The sequence below is a fragment of the Athene cunicularia genome (genome assembly GCF_003259725.1).
Source record: "Athene cunicularia isolate RWA chromosome 2 unlocalized genomic scaffold, athCun1 chr2_part1, whole genome shotgun sequence".
Lineage (NCBI taxonomy): Eukaryota > Metazoa > Chordata > Aves > Strigiformes > Strigidae > Athene > Athene cunicularia.
The window spans coordinates 8,364,913-8,371,689 of NW_020799095.1; the positions used below are offsets into that span (position 1 = coordinate 8,364,913).

General features: G+C 37.7%; 1 protein-coding gene across 1 annotated transcript in view; it reads left to right on the forward strand.

Moving 5' to 3' along the window:
• DYNC1LI1 (dynein cytoplasmic 1 light intermediate chain 1) overlaps window positions 1–6,777 on the forward strand; it is a 24,743-nt gene that overhangs the window by 2,815 nt on the left and 15,151 nt on the right. The window lies entirely within an intron of this gene.

A 6,777-nucleotide genomic window follows, 5' to 3' on the forward strand; every position in this document is an offset into this window, starting at 1 on the left:
CCCCCTTTTTTTTTTTTTTTTTCTCAACAGGGCAAAAAGGGGGAAAGAAAATAAGGCGGGGGCAGGGGGGAACCAACCCTTGTGGGTAAAACAAAAACAGTTTTAATGTAAGCAAAGCAAGGTCTGCACGCAGAAGCAAAAAGAAAACAGATTTATTCTCTACTTCCCATTAACAGGTGATGTCAGGCCTTCTGAGGAAGCAGGACTTCAATATGCCTCTGGTTGCCTCAGAGGACCAAGAGTGACACACACACACCCCCCACACTTCCTCCTTTCTCCCAGCTTTATACTGAGCAGACATCATATGGTCTGGAATATCCCTTTGTTTGGTTCAGGTCAGCTGTCCTGGCTGTGTCCCCTCCCAAGATCTTGCCCACCCTGTCCCACTGGGGGGGGGGGCGGAATGTTGGAAAGAGCCTTGGTGTTGTGTAAGCACTGCTCAGCAGTAGCCACAACACCAGGGTGCTATCAACACCCTGCCAGCTCCCAACATAAAACACAGCACCATGAGGGCTGCTATAGGGGAAAATCAATTCCAGCTCAGCCAGACCCAGTATAATGATAAAGGCTTTGAATTTAGTGCCCAGGGAGTTTCCAACTGTCTTGTGGCTGCATTTTCTCTTTACCCCAGACATCTCGCTTTTCAGGGCCAAGCCTGTTAGTTTGAATCTTTGAGTTCTGCTCCTGTCCAGTGGCTGTCAGGATTCTTGAGAAGTTTCCACAGTCTACAACTAGTTTGCAGGTATACTTTTCTGTGTGTACATATATTTGGAATGGTTGTATTGTAGAAGATGGTGCATCTTGAAGAGCAGTTTTAGCTTGCTACTTTCTGTTTGTAGACCCATGGAATATAGTGAACTTCAGAATTAAGTTCTGATACAGAAAATTGTCATGAAAGTATAAAAAATAGATATAAAATCTGCTTACATAAATGTGTACTCAACACTATAAAAATTACTTTTCCACTTTATTTCTTCATGTTCAAATAGCTGGAAGTTTCACTGTGATCATTACAGCTGCTTTGTCACTACTGCTTGTTGATACCATCCTTACTGTTCATCTCAAATGTTTCTTAATTCTCTAGTACGGCAGAAGTTACATCAGATAGCTTCTTTTTCTCCTCTTCTTGCAACTTTTTCACCTTCTACAGGCAATGAAAGCCTTCCAAGCATAGCCAAGTTTTGTTTCAGTCAGCAGTTATATTTCTAAAGTGTCAATTGTTTTGATGGGGTATTGACCTAGATAAAATCCTAATTGCTTGTTTTGCAGCTACATTTTTTTAGAACTAAGTAGTACTTCTCTGTAGTGTTCTTCCTGTTATCATACTTCTCCAAAAAGCCAGAATTACATGGATGCTGTGTAGTAAAACTTATTTAGAACAGCACAGGAAGTTCAGAAATTCTTGAATTGTGTGTATTTTAATTTGCCTCTGCTTTGCTAGAGGTGCTGCTGATTATGGGATTTATCTCTGAAGTAACTCTGAAGGTGAGGAACAGTGAAAGAATTGTGCTTCTCTGTTCTCCAGGCAGGTTAGTGGCAGGAGTATCAATAAAGATGCCCCTGTGATAGTAATATGGGATAATGCTATTTTGGTAGTGGACCTGGGTAAAATACACTAGATGACTTACTGCTGTTTTAAAGGAGAAGGTGTGTATGAGAGATGTATGCTCTTCGCATTCACTAGAGAATTCTCTGCAATATTTAGCTTTCTCTGACTGTGGGTTTCTCCAAGCATAAGTAATACTGTTACTGCTGCACCTGTTTCCACCATCAGACTGTGTATTCCTGTGGTGCAGGACTTAACAAAAGCCATGGTGGAACAGTTGTCTATGATCTGCTTTCTATCATGTTGTAACACAGAAGTGCAATTAAGGTGCTCATCAGAAAACTTACTTAATTTTTCAGTGCCACAAAGATATCAAGTGAATCATATGTGAGGGGAAGGACTTATCTGGTGGAGTAAAACAAACTTAGAAGGGAAGTTTTTTGTCCAATAAGTAAATTGTATTTAGAGGCAAGTTGCTTGAAGACTTTATATGACCTACTTATTGTGAACTTCCACGTTGTTTTGAGGCCTTGTAGAGAAGGATCTCATCAGCATAATTAATTTTGTTCTTCAGTTCTCTGAAAGCAAACTAAATTTGGCTTACTCTGATTATTTTTGTCTTGTTCTGCGAAAGGCATTCCTCAATTAGTCTAGTATGTGTAAACAAGTCTCTTTCACTAATATACAGCTGTAGAAAAGGCAGTTATTAGCTTGTGAGAAGTATTTTATCTTGAAAATAGCTAGAGTACACATGTGCTTGGTTCTGGGAGGAAGATGACTGTTGTGTCTCCACTCCACTGAATTAGAATTCAGACATTCCACATGGTGTGGAATAGAGATTGCTCTGTGATTCTGGGAAGGCATCTTTGCCCTGTTTGATAAGTCAGGTTTGGCTTTGATGACTTTCTTCTATTACATTTAAGTGAGGTAGGTTTTTTCTATAAATAAAAATATTCAGTATTTTATGTTAGAAGAATTAGATGTTGTGAATTGTTCTACCCAGAAGCCGTCTTTTGTTGTGTAAAAAGTGTAAAGCTAGTTCACAAAAATAGGCCTTTTGGGGTCGGTGGAAGGGATTAACTAGGACCTTTATCTCTAGTTTTGCTTGGCCTTGCTTGAATGTATTTTATGGAGACGAGTTGTATAATTCCCATATCCAGCTGAATTTTCGTTGATAGTTTTAAAACGCAAACAAAAAAATTCCATCGAGGAACCAGTAGGTTTATAGATTCCACACCATTAAGTGCATCCAGGGCTTTTCAAAGAGCTGTTGTAAAAAAACCAGAGCAATGGATGGGAGTGGGACAGACCAACAATAGTGCTGACACAAGAAACATTCACCTCTTGCTTCTTTGCCCTGCCATATTTTAAAGCAGACTTGACACTTTACAGTAGAGAAACAATTTAAATAAGACGTTAAAACTCAAGTCTGTCCTGGAGATAACATACTGATTGCTCTTCCATGTACAGATTTCTGTGAGAAGTAAGAAAAGTCTTAAGACAATTGTAAATCTTCTTCTGTTTTCATTTTCTAAACTGAAATGTGAAAATGGCATGAGTAGTAAATGTTCTTAATTTTAAAATGTTTAATTGACAGTTTAGAGAAGCTCTGCAATAGGGAGCCTAAGTTTTCTCTAATGTGATAGTTTATGGTTGAACAGTTAAAGTAGCGCTTCACAGGTATGTGCCTGCTTGCCCACATTCACGGAAGGCAATTCATTCACCTCACTGCCCATCCCTCCCATCTATGGGTGACTGCTCTGATAAATTCTGTATTGTAGCAGAACATTTCATGATCCTCCATTTTCTGCTCAGTAAACATACTTCTTTTTTACCTGGAGTAGTGAGAAGGGAGGAGGCTGGGCAGGGTTTTGAATTATGGCTTCTTAGATCTTTGAGGGCAGCAACAAGGTCATTAAACTCTGCGTGGTAGCCAGAGTAGCACCTTGGACAGAGAAGCTTTGACGAGCACAACCCCAAACTTGAGCTCATCAGTGGAGTGAAGCGTAGTGGCGTGGGATAAAAATGAAACGGCCTTTGTTTAGTTAAGTACAAGACTTTCCATTTTGTTAACAAGATGGTGAAATACAGTGTGTAAGCAGACTGGTTTGGCTTTGTTTCAACTGCTTCCTAGGCTGACTTTTCTGCAAAATTAAATCTTGTCTCTCTTTCACTTGTGCTCAGCTTTAGTGTGTAGCTCTGCTTGTTAGCATCACTTCTGTTTCCTCACTGTAATATTAATGTGTAAGTGCAGTTGTGCAGTTTGATGTAATGAAGAATTTTAGTTCTTTAGGATTTACTCTAGAAAAGAATGACCTTTTATGTTACTTGCAAGAGAAGGATGCAAAATCTTAAATTTGCAACAGTCTAGTTGATTTTTATTTCTACCTTGCAAATCTATATTGAGAATTGCATGTTAGAGACATTTTGCTCTGTGAGCTTACATACAGAAGTCAATTGCTGAGCTGTTTATCACACAATTAGAAATAAAGAAGCAGTCAAAGGATGTACTGTCTCAAAATTTTGGAGGGAGGATGAGGATGATGACTTTTCAAAGGTGCATAAGGCTGTTTTATATATTGCTTCGGTAGCAATTAAAAAAACCCAAACAAAACTGTTTCATAATATTAATATGCAAAGATGTTCCAGTCTGAGGAATGGGAAATTTCCCTTTTGTCTGCAACTAAGCAGCATTACTTTTTCATATACTTCAGAGATACCCAGAGATGACAAAAAAGATAAATATGCTTAAGTGTCTTAGGGTCTGTAATTTCAAATGCCATATAATGTGTGTGTGTATATATGTATATTTATTGAGAAATTATTTTTCTTTTAAAAATATATATACTTTTGTTTGTATCTCTGGTAGTACTTAACACTAATTGTGTTACTATGCTATACATTATCCATCAAATCTAACATAGCTAATAGACTTTAATTTTCTCACAAATATTTCCCCCCTCCTCTGGTGGAGAGAAGCTTCTCTACCTACTAAAGGTGTTATAGCAAAATGTTTGAGTTTTGAAAAGTCTTAAAAGCTGCCGTTATATACATTTAGAATGAATTTGCTAGTGAGATTGTTAATAACTATTCAGGAGTTTTAAATAAGCACTGGTTTAAGATTGATTTGTATTTTTGATATTCTTGAAGAGTAACTACAAAGCAAAATTATACTGCTCTTTTTCTCAGCATAACTCGATACATTGTGTTGACTTTTCAGGTGGTTTATATTGAAGACATTAGGTTGGAAAAAATAATAACAAGGATACAGATACATTCGCAGCTGTCACAATTTTAAAAGGTATATGCAACATACTAAAAATAGAAAGTAGAGGTAGATGGAACCTCAAGTCTTGGCATGTTCTCTTGTCCAAGGCAGTCATCTTTACTAAAATTTTTTTATGATGAATTGTGTGGGCAAAAAGGAGGAAGTCCTTATGTCATATACAGTAGTCCTGGTTTTACTTTCTGTTTTTCCATAACACTGACTAATTTGGCTTAAATCTGTTGAGAACTCTGGATCTCTTGTGGAATAGGACATGTTTGGCTAGGCAGCTATCTTGCACCCTTGCAAGGGAGGGTGACCTATTTGTAGACTAGTTGGTTTATGCATTGCTAACTGGAAAGTGGTAGAGTCCCCATCCCTGGAAGTGTTTAAGAGTAGGGTTGACATAGCTCAGAGGGATACGGTGTAGTTGGGAACTGTCAGTGCTAGGTTAATGGATGGACTAGGTGGTTTTCAAGGTCTTTTCCAACCTAGATGATTCTGTGATTCTGTGAACTTGTCAGTATTGCTTCTACCCCTTTTCTCCACAGATCTTTAGGTTTATCTTGTATCATCTGCAAACCATACTATTCTCTTCAATTACCTGGGTAATTAATGACAGTGGTATCAATCCCTTCAGTCTTCACTGATGTATCATTCTGGCTTTCTAGTGAATGATGAGCACTGCTCTCTAAACGCAGTAACTCGTCTGATACAGTTATGTATGTCAGTGATCCACCTACCTGATCTTGGTGTTTTGAAATGGGTGGATATTTGCTTAGGAGAAGGGAGTAGAGAATCTTCTTCACAGAACAGATTAAGTAATCCTGTGATGAAAGGTTGGAATGACTACTGTGTGTGCGTATATGTGTCCAAAGGTACTAACTTTACGTCAAATCAACTTGTCTTATGCTGTACCAATAACATTTCTTCCTGTGTGGGGTCTCAATATAATTACTGGAAAATAAGGAGGGAAAATAAATTCCAGCTCTTTGACATAAGATATTAACTAAACTGAACTTCTGTTTACTTCAGGCATTTGGAAATATGGGAGTGGGTAGGAAATCACACAACACAGCCATGATAAGTAAGGGGCTTGTGGGATGTATATTTCAAGTTTGCCTATATTATTTAGCATTAGCACTGTCAAACAATAAAGTTGCATAGATTGGCATTTGTATGTTTCAGTTCAGACTGCTTAAGTATGTTTAGAACTTTTAATAATAGATGTTTCTTAGACTTGTTGCAGCCATTTTGTTAAGAACTGGCAGATGTACTTTGCAGAAGATGCTAAACTTTCCCAGTGCAAACACATTGTAATCTTTATTGCCACCTATAAAGTAGTACATAAGAGAATTTAGCTAGAAGTCAATTGTCCTGAGAAACTAGGAAAGCTGTTAAGTCCAACTCCTCTTTAAAAGGAATAATAAATTTTGTTTTGTATTAACTCTTGGGCCTTCTACTGGCACAAGTTGATTGAAGCTGCCTGTTCAAAAAGGTAAAATAACAGAATTAATCATACAAAAATTGTTGGCAAAAGTAATAGCAGCTTCAGCAGCATAACATGTCAGTGCAGCAGCTCTTAATAAAGTCTCCCAGTTATTTGTAGATGACAAATTTAAGAAGTTTGAAGTACTTGGGTGAGGGCAGAGGAGGAATTGTAATTCATCTCTGGTGACGAAGCTTGAACTCTTCACTCCTTGGGCAGAATTTTTATTTAAAAGAATATTCTCACAAGAAAAGAAAGAAAGAAAAAATAGCTGTGCTTTCCAATCTTTATTTAAAACTTGCTATAATTGTTGTCTTAGGTGCACCTTGATTTAATACAGTTAAGGAACTAGCAAACAGACTCTTAAATGTTGAACAAGTTAAACTGATACAACTTAATTTTTCACTTCTCTATACTTAACCAGATTTTAAACTTCAGTTTTGGTCTTACTCTTCCACCACCACCCCCCCCCACCCC